The sequence below is a fragment of the Panulirus ornatus genome, chromosome 19 (assembly GCF_036320965.1).
Source record: "Panulirus ornatus isolate Po-2019 chromosome 19, ASM3632096v1, whole genome shotgun sequence".
Classification (NCBI taxonomy): domain Eukaryota; kingdom Metazoa; phylum Arthropoda; class Malacostraca; order Decapoda; family Palinuridae; genus Panulirus; species Panulirus ornatus.
This window is the reverse complement of record NC_092242.1, coordinates 44,359,735-44,382,085: the sequence shown is the minus strand read 5'-3', so window position 1 is coordinate 44,382,085 and position 22,351 is coordinate 44,359,735. Positions and strand designations below refer to the sequence as shown.

Here is a 22,351-nt window from a genome sequence, read left to right as displayed (position 1 = left end):
TATATATATATATATATATATATATGTTGGAATGGATCACAATTTTGCGCGTGATCAAGATATTCCTATGAGTCCATGAGGTCTAACCAACAGAAGGTAAGGATCTTTCTGTTAGACTTAAGCAACATAAATATAGTATAAGAACGGGACAGGAATCAAATGCCTTGCTTAATCATGTTAAAAACTATGATCATTGTATTGACTGGAGTAACGCCATCTCAGTTGTTAACTCTAAATCTATTACCAAGAGAAATATCATTGAATCTTCTATTATTAAATACACAGGGAATTATAATCTTAATATTAGTGATGGTCTGTACAAATTAGATAACTTTATTGTTGATAAGATTTGTAAAATGATAAGTTTATGAACGCTCGTTGTATGTTTTGGACAATCACATGTTTACCAAATGGCGTCCTAGCTTCGTCTCTTCGATGTATATCAACTGATTATTATATTCCTTTCTTGTGTCTCCCCTGATGATGTGATTATTACACGAAAGTGCACTTGGGAACTTTTCGTGTTTCATTTTCCCCGTGGACTCATAGGATTATATATATATATATATATATATATATATATATATATATATATATATATATATATATATATATATATATATATATATATATATATATATATATATATATATATATATATATATATATATATATATATATATATATATATATATATATATATATATATATATAGTGGTTTGGGAATGTCTGGTGAGTAAAGTCAGGGGTTAGTGAGAGGACAAGAGCAAGGGAAGGAGTAGCAATACTCCTGAAACAGGAGTTGTGGGAGTATGTGATAGAATGTAAGAAAGTAAATTCTCGATTAATATGGGTAAAACTGAAAGTTAATGGAGAGAGGTGGGTGATTATTGGTGCATATGCACCTGGGCATGAGAAGAAAGATCAAGAGAGGCAAGTGTTTTGGGAGCAGCTGAATGAGTGTGTTAGTGGTTTTGATGCACGAGACCGGGTTATAGTGATGGGTGATTTGAATGCAAAGGTGAGTAATGTGGCAGTTGAGGGAATAATTGGCATACATGGGGTGTTCAGTGTTGTAAATGGAAATGGTGAAGAGCTTGTAGATTTATGTGCTGAAAAAGGACTGATGATTGGGAATACCTGGTTTAAAAAGCGAGATATACATAAGTATACTTATGTAAGTAGGAGAGATGGCCAGAGAGCGTTATTGGATTACGTGTTAATTGACAGGCGTCCGAAAGAGAGACTTTTGGATGTTAATGTGCTGAGAGGTGCAACTGGAGGGATGTCTGATCATTATCTTGTGGAGGCTAAGGTGAAGATTTGTATGGGCTTTCAGAAAAGAAGAGTGAATGTTGGGGTGAAGAGGTTGGTGAGAGTAAGTGAGCTTGAGAAGGAGACCTGTGTGAGGAAGTACCAGGAGAGACTGAGTACAGAATGGAAAAAGGTGAGAACAATGGAAGCAAGGGGAGTGGGGGAGGAATGGGATGTATTTAGGGAATCAGTGATGGATTGCGCAAAAGATGCTTGTGGCATGAGAAGAGTGGGAGGTGGGTTGATTAGAAAGGGTAGTGAGTGGTGGGATGAAGAAGTAAGAGCATTAGTGAAAGAGAAGAGAGAGGCATTTGGACGATTTTTGCAGGGAAAAAATGCAATTGAGTGGGAGATGTATAAAAGAAAGAGACAGGAGGTCAAGAGAAAGGTGCAAGAGGTGAAAAAAAAGGGCAAATGAGAGTTGGGGTGAGAGAGTATCATTAAATTTTAGGGAGAATAAAAAGATGTTCTGGAAGGAGGTAAATAAAGTGCGTAAGACAAGGGAGCAAATGGGAACTGCAGGGAAGGGCGCAAATGGGGAGGTGATAACAAGTAGTGGTGATGTGAGAAGGAGATGGAGTGAGTATTTTGAAGGTTTGTTGAATGTGTTTGATGATAGAGTGGCAGATATAGGGTGTTTTGGTCGAGGTGGTGTGCAAAGTGAGAGGGTTAGAGAAAATGATTTGGTAAACAGAGAAGAGGTAGTGAAAGCTTTGCGGAAGATGAAAGCCGGCAAGGCAGCAGGTTTGGAAGGTATTGCAGTGGAATTTATTAAAAAAGGGGGTGACTGTATTGTTGACTGGTTGGTAAGGTTATTTAATGTATGTATGACTCATGGTGAGGTGCCTGAGGATTGGCGGAATGCGTGCATAGTGCCATTGTACAAAGGCAAAGGGGATAAGAGTGAGTGCTCAAATTACAGAGTTATAAGTTTGTTGAGTATTCCTGGTAAATTATATGGGAGGGTATTGATTTAGAGGGTGAAGGCATGTACAGAGCATCAGATTGGGGAAGAGCAGTGTGGTTTCAGAAGTGGTAGAGGATGTGTGGATCAGGTGTTTGCTTTGAAGAATGTATGTGAGAAATACTTAGAAAAGCAAAGGGATTTGTATGTAGCATTTATGGATCTGGAGAAGGCATATGATAGAGTTGATAGAGATGCTCTGTGGAAGGTATTAAGAATATATGGTGTGGGAGGAAAGTTGTTAGAAGCAGTGAAAAGTTTTTATCGAGGATGTAAAGCATGTGTACGTGTAGGAAGAGAGGAAAGTGATTGCTTCTCAGTGAATGTAGGTTTGCGGCAGGTGTGTGTGATGTCTCCATGGTTGTTTAATTTGTTTATGGATGGGGTTGTTAGGTAGGTAAATGCAAGAGTTTTGGAAAGAGGGGCAAGTATGAAGTCTGTTGGGGATGAGAGAGCTTGGGAAGTGAGTCAGTTGTTGCTCGCTGATGATACAGCGCTGGAGGCTGATTCATGTGAGAAACTGCAGAAGCTGGTGACTGAGTTTGGTAAACTGTGTGGAAGAAGAAAGTTAAGAGTAAATGTGAATAAGAGCAAGGTTATTAGGTACAGTAGGGTTGAGGGTCAAGTCAATTGGGAGGTGAGTTTGAATGGAGAAAAACTGGGGGATGTGAAGTGTTTTAGATATCTGGGAGTGGATCTGGCAGCGGATGGAACCATGGAAGCGGAAGTGGATCATAGGGTGGGGGAGGGGGCGAAAATTCTGGGGGCCTTGAAGAATGTGTGGAAGTCGAGAACATTGTCTCGGAAAGCAAAAATGGCTATGTTTGAAGGAATAGTGGTTCCAAATATGTTGTATGGTTGCGAGGCGTGGGCTATGGATAGAGTTGTGCGCAGGAGGATGGATGTGCTGGAAATGAGATGTTTGAGGACAGTGTGTGGTGTGAGGTGGTTTGATCGAGTGAGTAACGTAAGGGTGAGAGAGATGTGTGGAAATAAAAAGAGCGTGGTTGAGAGATCAGAAGAGGGTGTTTTGAAGTGGTTTGGGCACATGGAGAGGATGAGTGAGGAAAGATTGACCAAGAGGATATATGTGTCGGAGGTGGAGGGAGAAAGGAGAAGAGGGAGACCAAATTGGAGGTGGAAAGATGGAGTGAAAAAGATTTTGTGTGATCGGGGCCTGAACATGCAGGAGGGTGAAACGAGGGCAAGGAATAGAGTGAATTGGAGCGATGTGGTATACCGGGGTTGACGTGCTGTCAGTGGATTGAATCAAGGCATGTGAAGCGTCTGGGGTAAACCATGGAAAGCTGTGCTGGTATGTATATTTGCGTGTGTGGACGTATGTATATACATGTGTATTGGGGGGGGTTGGGCCATTTCTTTCGTCTGTTTCCTTGCGCTACCTCGCAAACTCGGGAGACAGCGACAAAGTATAAAAATATATATATATATATATATATATATATATATATATATATATATATATATATATATATATATATATATATACATATATATATATTTACTTTTTATTTATTTATTTATTTTGCTTTGTCGCTGTCTCCCGCGTTAGCGAGGTAGCGCAAGTAAACAGACGAAAGAATGGCCCAACCCACCCACATACACATGTATATACATACACGTCCACACACGCAAATATACATACATATACATCTCTATGTACACATATATATACACACACAGACATATACATATATACACATGTACATAATTCATACTGTCTGCCTTTATTTGTTCCCATCGCCACCTCGCCACACATGGAATAACAACCCCCTCCCCCCTCATGTGTGCGAGGTAGCGCTAGGAAAAAACACCAAAGGCCCCATTCTTTCATACTCAGTCTCTAGCTGTCATGTAATAATGCACCGAAACCACAGCTCCCTTTCCACATCCAGGCCCCACAGAACTCTCCATGGTTTACCCCAGACGCTTCACATGCCCTGGTTCAATCCAATGACAGCACGTCGACCCCGGTATACCACATCGTTCTAATTCACTCTATTCCTTGCACGCCTTTCACCCTCCAGCATGTTCAGGCCCCAATCACTCAAAATCTTTTTCACTCCATGTTTCCACCTCCAATTTGGTCTCCCACTTCTCCTCCTTCCCTCCACCTCTGACACATATATCTTCTTGGTCAATCTTTCCTCACTCATTATCTCCATGTGACCAAACCATTTCAAAACACCCTCTTCTGCTCTCTCAACCACACTCTTTTTATTTCCACACATCTCTCTTAGCCTTACATTACTTACTCGATCAAACCACCTCACACCACATATTGTCCTCAAACATCTCATTTCTAACACATCCACACTCCTGCGCACAACTCTATCCATAGCTCACGCCTCGCAACCATACAACATTGTTGGAATCACTATTCCTTCAAACATACCCATTTTTGCTTTCCGAGATAATGTTCGCGACTTCCAAACATTCTTCAAGGCTCCCAGAATTTTCGCTCCCTCCCCCACCCTATGATTCACTTCCGCTTCCATGGTTCAATCCCCTGCCAGATCCACTCCCAGATATCTAAAACACCTTACTTCCTCCAGTTTTTCTCCAAACTTACCTCCCAATTGATTTGACCCTCAACCCTACTCTACCTAATAACCTTGCTCTTATTCACATTTACTCTTAACCTTCTTCTTTCAACCACTTTACCAAACTCAGTCACCAGCTTCTGCAGTTTCTTACATAAATCAGCCACCAGGGCTGTATCATCAGCGAACAACAACTGACTCACTCTCTCATCCACAACAGACTGCATACTTGACCCTCTTTCCAAAACTCTTGCATTCACCTCCCTAACAACCCCATCCATAAAGAAATTAAACAACCATGGAGACATCACACACCCCTGCCGCAAACATACATTCACTGAGAACCAATCACTTTCCTCTCTTCCTACACGTACACATGCCTTACATCCTCGATAAAAACTTTTCACTGCTTCTAACAATTTGCCTCCCACACCATATATTCTAAAAACCTTCCACAGAGCATCTCTATCAACTCTATCATATGCATTATCTAGATCCATAAATGCTACATACAAATCTATTTGTTTTTCTAAGTATTTCTAACATACATTCTTCAAAGCAAACACCTCATCCACACATCCTCTACCACTTCTGAAACCACACTGCTCTTCCCCAATCTGATGCTCTGTACATGCCTTCACCCTCTCAATCAATACCCTCCCATACAATTTACCAGGAATACTCAAGAAATTTATACCTCTGTAATTTGAGCACTCACTCTTATCCCCTTTTCCTTTGTACAATCGCACTATGCGCGCATTCTGCCAATCCTCAGGCACCTCACCATGAATCATACATGCATTAAATAACCTTACCAACCAGTCAACTATACAGTAACCCCCTTTTTTAATGAATTCCACTGCAATACCATCCAAACCCGCTGCCTTGCCAGCTTTCATCTTCCGTAAAGCTTTTACAACCTCTTATCTGTTTACCAAATCATTTTCCCTAACCCTCTCACTTTGCACACCACCTCGACCAAAACACCCTATATCTGCCACTCTATTATCAAACACATTCAACAAACTTTCAAAATACTCAATCCATCTCCTTCTCACATCACCACTACTTGTTATCATCTCCCCATTAGCCCCCTTCACTGAAGTTCCCATTTGCTCCCTTGTCTTACGCACTTTATTTACCTCCTTCCAAAACATCTTTTTATTCTCCCTGAAATTTAATGATACTCTCTCACCGCAACTCTCATTTGCCCTCTTTTTCACCTCTTGCACCTTTCTCTTGACCTCCTGCTTCTTTCTTTTATACCTCTCCCACTCATTTGCATTTTTCCCTGCAAAAATCATCCAAATGCCTCTCCCTTCTCTTTCACTAATAATCTTACTTCTTCATCCCACCACTCACTACCTTTTCTAATTAACCCACCTCCCACTCTTCTCATGCCACAAGCATCTTTTGCGCAAGCCATCACTGTTTCCCTAAATACATTCCATTCCTTCCCCACACCGCTTACCTCCTTTGTTCTCATGTTTTTCCATTCTGTACTCAGTCTCACCTGGTACTTCCTCACACAAGTCTCCTTCCCAAGCTCACTTACTCTCACCACTCTCTTCACCCCAACATCCTCTCCTCTTTTCTGAAAACTCCCACAAATCTTCACGTTCGCCTCCACAAGATAATGATCAGACATCCCTCCAGCTGCACCTCTCAGCACATTAACATCCAAAAGTCTCTCTTTCGTGCGTTTATCAATTAACACGTAATCCAATAACGCTCTTTGGCCATCTCTCCCACTTACATGCGTGTACTTATTTATATCTCGCGTTTTAAACCAGGTATTCCCAGTCACCAATCCTTTTTCAGCACATAAATCTACAACCTCTTCACCATTTCCATTTACAACACTGAACACTCCATGTATACCAATTATTCCCTCAACTGCCACATTACTCACCTTTGCATTCAAATCACCCATCACTATAACCCGGTCTTGTGCATCAAAACCACTAACACACTCATTCAGCTGCTCCCAAAACACTTGCCTCTCATGATCTGTCTTCTCATGCCCAGGTGCATATGCACCTATAATCACCCATGTCTCTCCATCAACTTTCAGTTTTACCCATATCAATCTAGAATTTACTTTCTTACACTCTATCACATACTACCACAACTCCTGATTCAGGAGTCGTGCTACTCCTCCTCTTGCTCTTCTCCTCTCACTAACACCTGACTTTACTCCCAAGACATTTCCAAACCACTCTTCCCCTATCCCCTGGGGATAGGGGATTAAGAATACTTCACACGCATTCCTCACTTGTCGTAGAATGCAATTAAAGGGGACGGGAGCGGGGGGCCAGAAACCCTCCCCTCCTTGTATTTTAACTTTCATATATATATATATATATATATATATATATATATATATATATCTGTTTTCCATTTTAGAAAGTTAAAAAATACAAGGAGGGGAGGATTTCTGGCCCCCCTCTCCCGTCCTCTCCAGTCGCCTTCTACGACACGCGAGGAATGCGTGGGAAGTATTCTTTCACCCCTATCCCAAGCGATGATATATATATATATATATATATATATATATATATATATATATATATATATATATATATATATATATATATATATATATATATATATATATATATATATATATATATATATACATACAAATACACACGCACATATACACACACACACACACAAAAAGTGTTTTAGATATCTGGGAGTGGACCTGGCAGCGAATGGAACAATGGAAGCGGAAGTGGATCATAGGATGCGGGAGGGGGCGAAAATTCTGGGAGCCTTGAAGAATGTGTGGAAGTCGAGAACATTATCTCGGAAAGCAAAAATGGGTATGTTTGAAGGAATAGTGGTTCCAACAATGTTGTATGGTTGCGAGGCGTGGGCTATGGATAGAGTTGTGCGCAGGAGGATGGATGTGCTGGAAATGAGATGTTTGAGGACAATGTGTGGTGTGAGGTGTTTTGATCGAGTAAGTAACGTAAGGGTATGAGAGATGTGTGGAAATGAAAAGAGCGTGGTTGAGAGAGCAGAAGAGGGTGTTTTGAAATAGTTTGGGCACATGGAGAGAATGAGTGAGGAAAGATTGACCAAGAGGATATATGTGTCGGAGGTGGAGGGAAGAAGGAGAAGTGGGAGACCAAATTGGAGGTGGAAAGATGGAGTGAATAAGTATTTGTGTGATCGGGGCCTGAACATGCAGGAGGGTGAAAGGAGGGCAAGGAATAGAGTGAATTGGATCGATGTGCTATACCGGGGTTGACGTGCTGTCAGTGGATAGAATCAGGGCATGTGAAGCGTCTGGGATAAACCATGGAAAGCTGTGTGGGTATGTATATTTGCGTGTGTGGACGTATGTATATACATGTGTATGGGGGTGGGTTGGGCCATTTCTTTCGTCTCTTTCCTTGCGCTACCTCGCAAACGCGGGAGACAGCGACAAAGCAAGAAAAAAAAGAAAAAAAAAAAATATATATATATATATATATATATATATATATATATATATATATATATATATATATATATATATATATATATATATATGATTTGAATGCAAAGGTGAGTAATGTGGCAGTTGAGGGAATAATTGGTATACATGGGGTGTTCAGAGTTGTAAATGGAAATGGTGAAGAGCTTGTAGATTTATGTGCTGAAAAAGGACTGATGATTGGGAATACCTGGTTTAAAAAGCAAGATATACATAAGTATACTTATGTAAGTAGGAGAGATGGCCAGAGAGCGTTATTGGATTACGTGTTAATTGACAGGCGCGCGAAAGAGAGACTTTTGGATGTTAATGTGCTGAGAGGTGCAACTGGAGGGATATCTGATCATTATCTTGTGGAGGCTAAGGTGAAGATTTGTATGGGTTTTCAGAAAAGAAGAGTTAATGTTGGGGTGAAGAGGGTGGTGAGAGTAAGTGAGCTTGGGAAGGAGACTTGTGTGAGGAAGTACCAGGAGAGACTGAGTACAGAATGGTAAAAGGTGAGAACAATGGAAGTAAGGGGAGTGGGGGAGGAATGGGATGTATTTAGGGAATCAGTGATGGATTGCGCAAAAGATGCTTGTGGCATGAGAAGAGTGGGAGGTGGGTTGATTAGAAAGGGTAGTGAGTGGTGGGATGAAAAAGTAAGAGTATTAGTGAAAGAGAAGAGAGAGGCATTTGGACGATTTTTGCAGGGAGAAAATGCAATTGAGTGGGAGACATATAAAAGAAAGAGACAGGAGGTCAAGAGAAAGGTGCAAGAGGTGAAAAAAAGGGCAAATGAGAGTTGGGGTGAGAGAGTATCATTAAATTTTAGGGAGAATATAAAGATGTTCTGGAAGAGCGTAAGACAAGGGAGCAAATGGGAACTTCAGTGAAGGGCGCAGATGGTGAGGTGATAACAAGTAGTGGTGATGTGAGAAGGAGATGGAGTGAGTATTTTGAAGGTTTGTTGAATGTGTTTGATGATAGAGTGGCAGATACAGGGTGTTTTGGTCGAGGTTGTGTGCAAAGTGAGAGGGTTAGGGAAAATGATTTGGTAAACAGAGAAGAGGTAGTAAAAGCTTCGCGGAAGATGAAAGCCGGCAAGGCAGCGGGTTTGGATGGTATTGCAGTGGAATTTATTAAAAAAGGGGGGGACTGTATTGTTGACTGGTTGGTAAGGTTATTTAATGTATGTATGACTCATGGTGAGGTGCTTGAGGATTGGCGGAATGCGTGCATAATGCCATTGTACAAAGGCAAAGGGGATAAGAGTGAGTGCTCAAATTACAGAGGTATAAGTTTGTTGAGTATTCCTGGTAAATTATATGGGAGGGTATTGATTGAGAGGGTGAAGGCATGTACAGAGCATCAGATTGGGGAAGAGCACTGTGGTTTCAGAAGTGGTAGAGGATGTGTGGATCAGGTGTTTGCTTTGAAGAATGTATGTGAGAAATACTTAGAAAAGCAAATGGATTTGTTTGTAGCATTTATGGATCTGGAGAAGGCATATGATAGAGTTGATAGAGATGCTCTGTGGAAGGTATTAAGAATATATGGTGTGGGAGGCAAGTTGTTAGAAGCAGTGAAAAGTTTTTATCGAGGATGTAAGGCATGTGTACGTGTAGGAAGAGAGGAAAGTGATTGGTTCTCAGTGAATGTAGGATTGCGGCAGGGGTGTGTGATGTCTCCATGGTTGTTTAATTTGTTTATGGATGGGGTTGTTAGGGAGGTGAATGCAAGAGTTTTGGAAAGAGGGGCAAGTATGAAGTCTGTTGGGGATGAGAGAGCTTGGGAAGTGAGTCAGTTGCTGTTCGCTGATGATACAGCGCTGGTGGGTGATTCATGCGAGAAACTGCAGAAGCTGGTGACTGAGTTTGGTAAATTGTGTGAAAGAAGAAAGTTAAGAGTAAATGTGAAAAAGAGTAAGGTTATTAGGTACAGTAGGGTTGAGGGTCAAGTCAATTGGGAGGTGAGTTTGAATGGAGAAAAACTGGAGGAAGTGAAGTGTTTTAGATATCTGGGAGTGGATCTGGCAGCGGATGGAACCATGGAAGCGGAAGTGGATCATAGGGTGGGGGAGGGGGCGAAAATTCTGGGAGCCTTGAAGAATGTGTGGAAGTTTAGAACATTATCTCGGAAAGCAAAAATGGCTATGTTTGAAGGAATAGTGGTTCCAACAATGTTGTATGGTTGCGAGGCGTGGGCTATGGATAGAGTTGTGCGCAGGAGGATGGATGTGCTGGAAATGAGATGTTTGAGGACAATGTGTGGTGTGAGGTGGTTTGATCGAGTAAGTAACTTAAGGGTAAGAGAGATGTGTGGAAATAAAAAGAGCGTGGTTGAGAGAGCAGAAGAGGGTGCTTTGAAATGGTTTGGGCACATGGAGAGAATGAGTGAGGAAAGATTGACCAAGAGGATATATGTGTCGGAGGTGGAGGGAAAGAGGAGAAGAGGGAGACCAAATTGGAGGTGGAAAGATGGAGTGAAAAAGATTTTGTGTGATCGGGGCCTGAACATGCAGGAGGGTGAAAGGAGGGCAAGGAATAGAGTGAATTGGAGCGATGTGGTATACCGGGGTTGACGTGCTGTCAGTGGATTGAATCAGGGCATGTGAAGCATCTGGGGTAAACCATGGAAAGCTGTGCTGGTATGTATATTTGCGTGTGTGGACGTATGTATATACATGTGTATGAGGGTGGGTTGAGCCATTTCTTTCGTCTGTTTCCTTGCGCTACCTCGGAAACGCGGGAGACAACGACAAAGCAAAAAAAAAAAAAAAAATATATATATATATATATATATATATATATATATATATATATATATATATACATATATATATATATATATATATATATATATATATATATATATATATATATATATATATACATATATATATATATATATATATATATATATATATATATATATATATATATATATATATATATATTTATACATTAGCCCTAATAAATCTTAGAGGGAATAAAAGATTTTTTGGAATGAGGTAAATAGAATACATAAGACAAGAGAACAAATGGAAATCGATGACGGGAGCTAATTGGGATGTGATAACAAGATATGGTGATGTGAGATAGGGATGGATTGAGTATTTTGAAGGTTTTTTGAATGTGTAAGATGATAAAGTGTCAGAAATAGGGAGGTTTGGTCGAGATGGTGTGCGAAGTGAGAAGGTTAGGGAGAATGATTTAGTAAACAGAGAAGAGGTAGGAAAAGCTTTCCAGAAGATGAAAGCCGGCAAGAGAGCTGGTTTGGAAGGTATTGCAGTGAAATTTTTCAAAAAAGGGGGTGACTGTGTTGTTGACTGGTTGATAAGGCTATTTGTTGTACTTATGACTCATGATGAGGTGCATGAGGATTGGCGGAATGCATGCATAGTGCCTTTGGACAAACGCAACTGGGATGAAGATGAGTGCTCAAATTACAGAAGTAAAAGTTTGTTGAGTATTCGTGGGAAATCATACGGGAAGGTATTGATTGAGAGGATGAAGGCATGTACAGAGCATCAGATTGGGGAAGAGCGGTGTGGTTTCAGAAGTAGTAGATGATGTGTGGATCTTGTGTTGGCTTTGAAGAATATATGAGAGAAATACTTAGAAAAGCAAATGGATTTGTATGTAGCATTTTTGGACCTGGAGAAGGCATGTGATACAGTTGATAGAGATGCTCTGTGGAAGGTATTAAGAATGTATGGTTTGGGAGGCATGTTGTTAGAAGCAGTGAAAAGTTTTTATCGAGGATGTAAGACATCTGTGCGAGTGAGAAGAGATGAAAGTGATTGGTTCTCAGTGAACGTCGGTTTGCGGCAGGTTTGCATTATGTCTCCAAGGTTGTTTAATTTGTTTTTGGATGGGATTGTTAGGGAGGTGAATGCAAGAGTTTTGGAGAGAGGGGCAAGTTCGCAATCTGTTGTGGATGAGAGAGCTTGGGAAGTGAATCAGTTGTTGTTCGCTGAAGATACAGCGCTAGTGGCTGATTCAAGTGAGAAACTGCAGAAGCTGGTGACTGAGTTTGGTAAAGTGTGTCAAAGAAGAAAGCTGTGATTAAGTGTGAATAAGAGCAAGGTTATTAAGTACAGAAGGGTTGAGAGACAAGTCAATTTTGTGATAAGTTTAGATATAGAAAAACTGGAGGAAGTAAAGCGTTTTAGGTATCTGTGAGTGGATTTGGCAGCGGATGGAACCTTGGAAGCGGAAGTGAGTAACAGGGTGGGAGAGAGGGCGAGAGTTCTGGGAGCATTGAAAAATGTGTGGAAGGCGAGAACGTTATCTTGGAAAGCAAAAATAGGTATGCTTAAAGGGATAATGGTTCCGCTAATGTTTTATTGTTGCAAGGCGTGGGCTATAGACAGAATTGTGTGGAGGAGAGTGAATGTGCCGAAATGAGTTATTTTAGGGTATACATATATATATTTAAGTATATGTAATTCATCTTTTTTTTTTTCATTCAATTCGTCATTTCCCGCATTAGCGAGGTAGCGTTAAAAACAGAGGACTGGGCCTTTAAGGGAATATCCTCACCTGGCCCCCTTCTCTGTTCGTTCTTTTGAAAAAAAAAAAAATAATGAGAGGGGAGGATTTCCAGCCACCCGCTGCCTCCCCTTTTAGTCGCCTTCTATGATAAGCAGGGAGTACGTGGGAAGTATTCTTTCTTCCCTATCCCCAGGGATGATATATATATATATATATATATATATATATATATATATATATATATATATATATATATATCTTTCTTTCTTTCAAACTATTTGCCATTTCCCGCATTAGCGAGGTAGCATTAAGAACGGAGGACTGGGCCTTTGAGGGAATACCCTCACCTGGCCCAATTCTCTGTTCCTTCTTTTGGAAAATTAAAAAAAAAAAACGAGAGGGGAGGATTTCCAGCCCCCCGCTCCCTCCCCTTTTAGTCGCCTTCTACGACACGCAGGGAATACGTGGGAAGTATTCTTTCTCCCCTATCCCCAGGGAATATATATATATATATATATATCTTTTCTTTTCTTTTAAACTACTTGCCATTTCCCGCGTTGGCGAGGTAGCGTTAAGAACAGAGGACTGGGCCTTTTTTGGAATATCCTCACCTGGCCCCCTCTGTTCCTTCTTTTGGAAAATTAAAAAAAAAAAAAAAACGAGAGGGGAGGATTTCCAGCCCCCCGCTCCCTCCCCTTTTAGTCGCCTTCTACGACACGCAGGGAATACGTGGGAAGTATTCTTAATCCCCTATCCCCAGGGATAATATATATATATATATATATATATATATATATATATATATATATATATATATATATATATATATATATATATATATATATATATATATATATATATATATATATATATATATATATATATATATATATATATATATATATATATATATATATATATATATATATATATATATATATATATATATATATATATATATATATATATATATATATATATATATATATATATATATATATATATATATATATATATATGTATATATATATATATACATATATATATATATATATATATATGTATATATATTTATATATATATATATATATATATATATATATTTTTTTTTTTTTTTTGCTTTGTCGCTGTCTCCCGCGTTTCCGAGGTAGCGCAAGGAAACAGACGAAAGAAATACCCCAACCCACCCCCATACACATGTATATACATACGTCCACACACGCAAATATACATACCTACACAGCTTTCCATGGTTTACCCCAGACGCTTCACATGCCCTGATTCAATCCACTGACAGCACGTCAACCCCGGTATACCACATCGATACAATTCACTCTATTCCTCGCCCTCCTTTCACCCTCCTGCATGTTCAGGCTCCGATCACACAAAATCTTTTTCACTCCATCTTTCCACCTCCAATTTGGTCTTCCACTTCTCCTCGTTCCCTCCACCTCCGACACATATATCCTCTTGGTCAATCTTTCCTCACTCATTCTCTCCATGTGCCCAAACCATTTCAAAACACCCTCGTCTGCTCTCTCAACCACGCTCTTTTTATTTCCACACATCTCTCTTACCCTTACGTTACTTACTCGATCAAACCACCTCACACCACACATTGTCCTCAAACATCTCATTTCCAGCACATCCATCCTCCTGCGCACAACTCTATCCATAGCCCACGCCTCGCAACCATACAACATTGTTGGAACCACTATTCCTTCAAACATACCCATTTTTGCTTTCCGACATAATGTTCTCGACTTCCACACATTCTTCAAGGCTCCCACCCTATGATCCACTTCCGCTTCCATGGTTCCATCTGTTGACAGATCCACTCCCAGATATCTAAAACACTTTACTTCCTCCAGTTTTTCTCCATTCAAACTTACCTCCCAATTGACTTGAACCTCAACCCTACTGTACCTAATAACCTTGCTCTTATTCACATTTACTCTTAACTTTCGTCTTTCACACACTTTACCAAACTCAGTCACCAGCTTCTGCAGTTTCTCACATGAATCAGCCACCAGCGCTGTATCATCAGCGAACAACAACTGACTCACTTCCCAAGCTCTATCATCCCCAACAGACTTCATACTTGCCCCTCTTTCCAAAACTCTTGCATTCACCTCCCTAACAACCCCATCCATAAACAAATTAAACAACCATGGAGACATCACACACCCCTGCCGCAATCCTACATTCACTGAGAACCAATCACTTTCCCCTCTTCTTATACGTACACATGCCTTACATCCTCGATAAAAACTTTTCACTGCTTCTAACAACTTACCTCCCACACCATATATTCTTAATACCTTCCACAGAGCATCTTTATCAACTCTATCATATGCCTTCTCCAGATCCATAAATGCTACATACAAATCCATTTGCTTTTCTAAGTATTTCTCACATTCATTCTTCAAAGCAAACACCTGATCCACACATCCTCTACCACTTCTGAAACCACACTGCTCTTCCCCAATCTGATGCTCTGTACATGCCTTCACCCTCTCAATCAATACCCTCCCAAATAATTTACCAGGAATACTCAACAAACTTATGCCTCTGTAATTTGAGCACTCACTCTTATCCCCTTTGCCTTTGTACAATGGCATTATGCACGCATTCCGCCTATCCTCAGGCACCTCACCATGAGTCATACATACATTAAATAACCTTACCAACCAGTCAATAATACAGTCACCTCCTTTTTTAATAAATTCCACTGCAATACCATCCAAACCTGCTGCCTTGCCGGCTTTCATCTTCCGCAAAGCTTTTACTACCTCTTCTCTGTTTACCAAATCATTTTCCCTAACCCTCTCACTTTGCAAGCATATCGAACAAAACACCCTATATGTGCCACTCTATCATCAAACACATTCAACAAACCTTCAAAATACTCACTCCATCTCCTTCTCACATCACCACTACTTGTTATCACCTCCCCATTTGCACCCTTCACCGAAGTTCCCATTTGCTCCCTTGTCTTACGCACTTTATTTACCTCCTTCCAGAACATCTTTTTATTCTCCCTAAAATTTAATGATACTCTCTCACCCCAACTCTCATTTGCCCTCTTTTTCACCTCTTGCACCTTTCTCTTGACCTCCTGTCTCTTTCTTTTATACGTCTCCCACTCAATTGCATTTTTTCCCTGCAAAAATCGTCCAAATGCCTCTCTCTTCTCTTTCACTAATAATCTTACTTCTTCATCCCACCACTCACTACCCTTTCTAATCATCCCACCTCCCACTCTTCTCATGCCACAAGCATCTTTTGCGCAATCCATTACTGATTCCCTAAATACACCCCATTTCACCCCCACTCCCCTTACTTCCATTGTTCTAACCTTTTTCCATTTTGTACTCAGTCTCTCCTGATACTTCCTCACAAAAGTCTCCTTCCCAAGCTCACTTACTCTCACCACCCTCTTCACCCCAACATTCACTCTTCTTTTCTGAAAACCCATACAAATCTTCACCTTAGCCTCCACAAGATAATGATCAGACATCCCTCCAGTTGCACCTCTCAGCACATCAACATCCAAAAGTCTCTCTTTCGCGCGCCTGTCAATTAACATGTTATCCAATAACGCTCTCTGGCCATCTTTCCTACTTACATACGGATACTTATATATATATATATATATATATATATATATATATATATATATATATATATATATATATATATATATATATATATATATATATATATATATATATATATATATATATATATATATATATATATATATATATATATATATATATTTCTTTTCTTTCATACTATTCGCCATCTCCCGCATTAGCGAGACTGCGTTAAGAACAGAGGACTGGACCTTTCAGGGAATATTCTCACCTGGCCCCCTTCTCTGTCCCTTCTTTTGGAAAATTAAAAATAACCGAGAGGGGAGGATTTCCAGCCCCACGCTATATATATATATATATATATATATATATATATATATATATATATATATATATATATATATATATATATATATATATATATATATATATATATATATATATATATATATATATATATATATATATATATATATATATATATATATATATATATATATATATATATATGTTTACCAAATGGCGTCCTAGCTTCGTCTCTTTGATGTATATCAACTGACTTATATTTCTCTCTTGTGTCTCCACTGATGATGTGATTATTACACGAAAGTGCCCTTGGGAACTTTTCCTGTTTCATTTTTCCCGTGGACTCATAGGAATATGAATATATGGTGTGGGAGGCAAGTTGTTAGAAGTAATGAAAAGTTTTTATCGAGGATGAAAGGCATGTGTACGTGGTGTAGGAAGAGAGGAAAGTGATTGGTTCTCAGTGAATGTAGGTTTGCGGCAGGGGTGTGTGATGTCTCCATGGTTGTTTAATTTGTTTATGGATGGGGTAGTTAGGGAGGTGAATGCAAGAGTTTTGAAAAGAGGGGCAAGTATGAAGTCTGTTGTGGATGAGAGAGCTTGGAAAGTAAGTCAGTTGTTGTTCGCTGATGATACAGCGCTGGTGGCTGATTCATGTGAGACTCTGCAGAATCTGGTGACTGAGTTTGGTAGAGTGTGTGAAAGAAGAAAGTTAAGAGTAAATGTGAATAAGAGCAAGGTTATTAGGTACAGTAGGGTTGAGGGTCAAGTCAATTGGGAGGTAAGTTTGAATGGAGAAATACTGGAGGAAGTAAAGTGTTTTAGATATCTGGGAGTGGATTTGGCAGCGGATGGAACCATGGAAGCAGCGGAAGCGAATCATAGGGTGGGGGAGGGGGCGAAAATCCTGGGAGGCTTGAAGAATGTGTGGAAGTCGAAAACATTATCTCGGAAAGCAAAAATGCGTATGTTTGAAGGAATAGTGGTTCCAACAATGTTGTATGGTTGCGAGGCGTGGGCTATGGATAGAGTTGTGCGCAGGAGGGTGGATGTGCTGGAAATGAGATGTTTGAGGAGAATTTGTGGAGTGAGGTGGTTTGATCGAGTAAGTAATGTAAGGGTAAGAGAGATGTGTGGAAATAAAAAGAGCGTGGTTGAGAGAGCAGAAGAGGGTGGTTTGAAATGGTTTGGGCGCATGGAGAGAATGAGTGAGGAAAGATTGACCAAGAGGACATATGTGTCGGAGATGGAGGGAACGAGGAGAAGTGGGAGACCAAATTGGAGGTGGAAAGATGGAGTGAAAAAGATTTTGTGTGATCGGAGCCTGAACATGCAGGAGGGTGAAAGGAGGGCAAGTATTAATGTAAATTGGATCGATGTGGTATACCGGGGTTGACGTGCTGTCAGTGGATTGAATCAGGACATGTGAAGCGTCTTCGGTAAACCATGGAAAGTTGTGTGGGGCTTGGATGTGGAAAGGGAGCTGTGGTTTCGGGCATTATTGCATGACAGCTAGAGACTGAGTGTGAACGAATGGGGCCTTTGTTGTCTTTTCATAGTGCTACCTCGCACACATGAGGGGGGAGGGGGATGGTATTCCATGTGTGGCGAGGTGGCGATGGAAATGAATAAAGGTAGACAGTGTGAATTGTGTGCATGGGTATATTTGTGTGTGTCTGTGTGTGTGTCTATATATGTGTACATTGAGATGTACAGGTATGTATATTTGCGTGTGTGGACGTGTATGTATATACATTGTGTATGGGGGTGGGTTGGGACATTTCTTTCGTCTGTTTCCTTGAGCTACCTCGCAAACGCGGGAGACGGCGACAAAGGAAAATAATAAAAGAAAAAAAAAAAAAAAAAATATATATATATATATATATATATATATATATATATATATGGAGAAAAACTGGAGGAAGTAAAGTGTTTTAGATATATGGGAGTGGATCTGGCAGCGGATGGAACCATGGAAGCGGAAGTGAATCTTTGGGTGGGGGAGGGGGCGAAAATCCTGGGAGCCTTGAAGAATGTGTGGAAGTCGAGAACATTATCTCGGAAAGTAAAAATGGCTATGTTTGAAGGAATAGTGGTTCCAACAATGTTGTATGGTTGCGAGGCGTGGGCTATCGATAGAGTTGTGCGCAGGAGGGTGGATGTGCTGGAAATGAGATGTTTGAGGACAATATGTGGTGTGAGGTGGTTTGATCGAGTAAGTAATGTAAGGGTAAGAGAGATGTGTGGAAATAAAAAGAGCGTGGTTGAGAGAGCAGAAGATGGTGTTTTGAAATGGTTCGGGCACATGGAGAGAATGAGTGAGGAAAGATTGACCAAGAGGATATATGTGTCCGAAGTGGAGGGAAGGAGGAGAAGTGGGAGACCAAATTGGAGGTGGAAAGATGGAGTGAAAAAGATTTTGAGTGATCAGGGCCTGAACATGCAGGAGGGTGAAAGGAGGGTAAGGAATAGAGTGAATTGGATCTATGTGGTATACCGGGTTGACGTGCTGTCAGTGGATTGAATTCAGGTCATGTGAAGCGTCTGGGGTAAACAGTTGAACGTTGTGTGGGGCCTGGATGTGGAAAGGGGGCTGTGGTTTCGGGCATTATTGCATGACAGCTAGAGACTGAGTGTGAACGAATGGGGCCTTTGTTGTCTTTTCCTAGCGCTACCTCGCACACATGAGGGGGAGGGGGATGGTATTCCATGTGTGGCGAGGTGGCGATGGGAATGAATAAAGGCAGACAGTGTGAATTGTGTGCATAGGTATATATGTATGTGCCTGTGTGTGTATATATATGTGTACATTGAGATGTATAGGTATGTATATTTGCGTGTGTGGACGTGTATGTATATACATGTGTATGGGGGTGGGTTGGCCCATTTCTTTCGTCTGTTTACTTGCGCTACCTCGCAAACGTGGGAGACAGCGACAAAGCAAAATGAATATATATATATATATATATATATATATATATATATATATATATATATATATATATATATATATATATATATATATATATATATATATATATATATATATATATGGAGACCAAATTGGAGGTGGAAAGATGGAGTGAAAAAGATTTTGTGTGATCGGGGCCTGAACATGCAGGAGGGTGAAAGGAGGGCAAGGAATAGAGTGAATTGGATCGATGTGGTATACCGGGGTTGACGTGCTGTCAGTGGATTGAATCAGGGCATGTCAAGCGTCTGGGGTAAACCATGGAAAGCTGTGTAGGTATGTATATTTGTGTGTGTGGACGTATGTATACACATGTGTATGGCGGTGGGTTGGGCCGTTTCTTTCGTCTGTTTACTTGCGCTACCTCGCAAACGCTTGAGGCAGCGACAAACCAAAAAAAAAAAAAAAAAAATATATATATATATATATATATATATATATATATATATATATATATATATATATCCCAGGACATAGTGGAGAAAGAATACTTCCTACGTATTCCCTGCATGTCGTACAAGGCGACTAAAAGGGAAGGGAGCGGGGGGGCTGGAAATCCTCCCCTCTCATTTTTTTATTCTTTAATTCTCTAAAAGAAGGAACGGAGATGGGGTCCAGGTGAGAATATTCCCTCAAAGGCCTAGTCCTCTGTTCTTAACGTTACCTCGCTGACGCGGGAAATGTCGAATAGTATGAAAGAAAGAAACACATATATATATATATATATATATATATATATATATATATATATATATATATATATATATATGTGTGTGTGTGTGTGTGTGTGTGTGTGTGTGTGTGTGTGTGTGTGTTTGTGTACAATCACCACTGGAAAGAGAAAGAAGAGACGTTCAGTACTTTCCTTTAATTCATCCTCAGACTGAGTGGGGGAGATTCAAGTACTGAAGTCCTTATGAGCAATGAGGTAGCAGTGAGAGAGGAAGCAGTTGGGTAATAATTATGTGACATGATATCTGAACTTCCTCTCCTTACATGTTATGTGGTCAGGATTGTTATGATCGATATTTCTCAATATTTGTTTCAGTTAACATTTTCTCACATTTAGAGTGGCCGAAGGACACATTTACATTATGATCAAATGTGCCAGAGATCAAACATGATTCAACTATATTTCTTTCACTGAAACAACTTGATTTCGCTGTGGCCTTAGCTCCCTCCCAGTCGATATGGTGATCAAAGTCAGCTTTGTGTTGAAATAGGCCGTTACTCTGTTTGGCTATCTTAACACTAATTGTGTTGTGAGATCCTAGTCTCCAAATCTTTCCCCGATTGTCCAATATAATTGTGGTTGCAATCTTTACATGGGAGTTTATAAATAACAATTGTATTATTTGATGGGCTATTTTTGATTAGCGCTTTCTTGATGGTGCTATCATATTTGAATACTAATTGTATATTAAGTTCTTTCAGAATGTGAACACATTCGAGAAAATTGTCATGGATGGGAAGAATAAGGGTTCTTTGGTAATTTTAGGTTCTGGCTTATTATTTTGGTTACTATAGAAACGTTTCCTTGCTGTATTCTGACACAGGCTCCGTATACTTATAGGGTATCTTAAGCTGTGTCCAATGTACTGAATCATTTTCAGTTCATCATCTAGAAATTCAGGATTTGAAATTCCTTTATGTTCTCAGGTACATAGATATGAAAACCGATCTTTTTACATTGATATGATGATTTGAATAATAGTAGACATAAGATAGAGTATTGCAGGTTTTCTGCAAACCTTAGTTTTCAAGATACCTTTATTCCTGATGACCTGTACATCCAAAATTGGTATTTATTGTCCATTTCAACTGCGTGAATAAATTTTATGGAGGGAGCTAATGACTTTAACTTACGCAGAAAGTCCGCAGTGGGTAGATCATTAGGCCAAAAGCAAAAAACGTCGCCTACATGTAGGAGCCACATCATGTTTTGTTTCTTTATAGTGTTTAGCAAATAGCTTTCAAAATACTTCACGTAAATATTTGCTAACACAGGGTAGAGGGGATTACCCATGGCCATACCAAAGTGTTGTGTATAATTTTTGCCCTCAAACACAAAAGATGAATTTTCTACACATATTCTTATTGATTTCATGATAATCATCATCCCAAACATCTTAGGAAACAACATTGAGGGCATCCCCAGTAAAAACAGAATGAAACACCCGCTTATCCTCTCCCACACACTCCCAACCAGGTCTTGATCAGTGTCCTTGACTGGCACCTATCTTTTCGGTCGGGCAGTAGGAAACCGACCATATTCTTGTGGTCAACCATATACTTGGGACAATACGGTATAACGTTACACGAACACGACACATCAACCGCAACAATTATTTTTGTCACTAATGGAGATCAGCTCGATCCATGAGTCAGACTCTCAGCCTCACCACGGCTGTTGCCTGGAGATATGAATGATTCATCCAACAGTGTTCAGTGATGTATGCTTGGGACGTCAGGTTGTGTTACAGATCACTTGTCACCCGGGATGACTGGTGTAAAGACGTGGTCAAAATGCCTGCGACATACGTAACAGAGGCTCCACTAGGCCTTCCGTCTAAGCACGTTAAGGTCGAATGGTCGGCACCGATCATGGACTAAAATCTCTTTTATACTGGCAGAAAAGTGGGAGGAGGAGGAGGAGGAGGAGGAACTT

The 22,351-nt window shown here is 40.1% G+C and overlaps 1 protein-coding gene across 1 annotated transcript in view; it reads left to right on the top strand.

The window, feature by feature from the left end:
• LOC139755697 (uncharacterized) overlaps positions 1-22,351 on the top strand; it is a 705,696-nt gene that overhangs the window by 635,678 nt on the left and 47,667 nt on the right. The window lies entirely within an intron of this gene.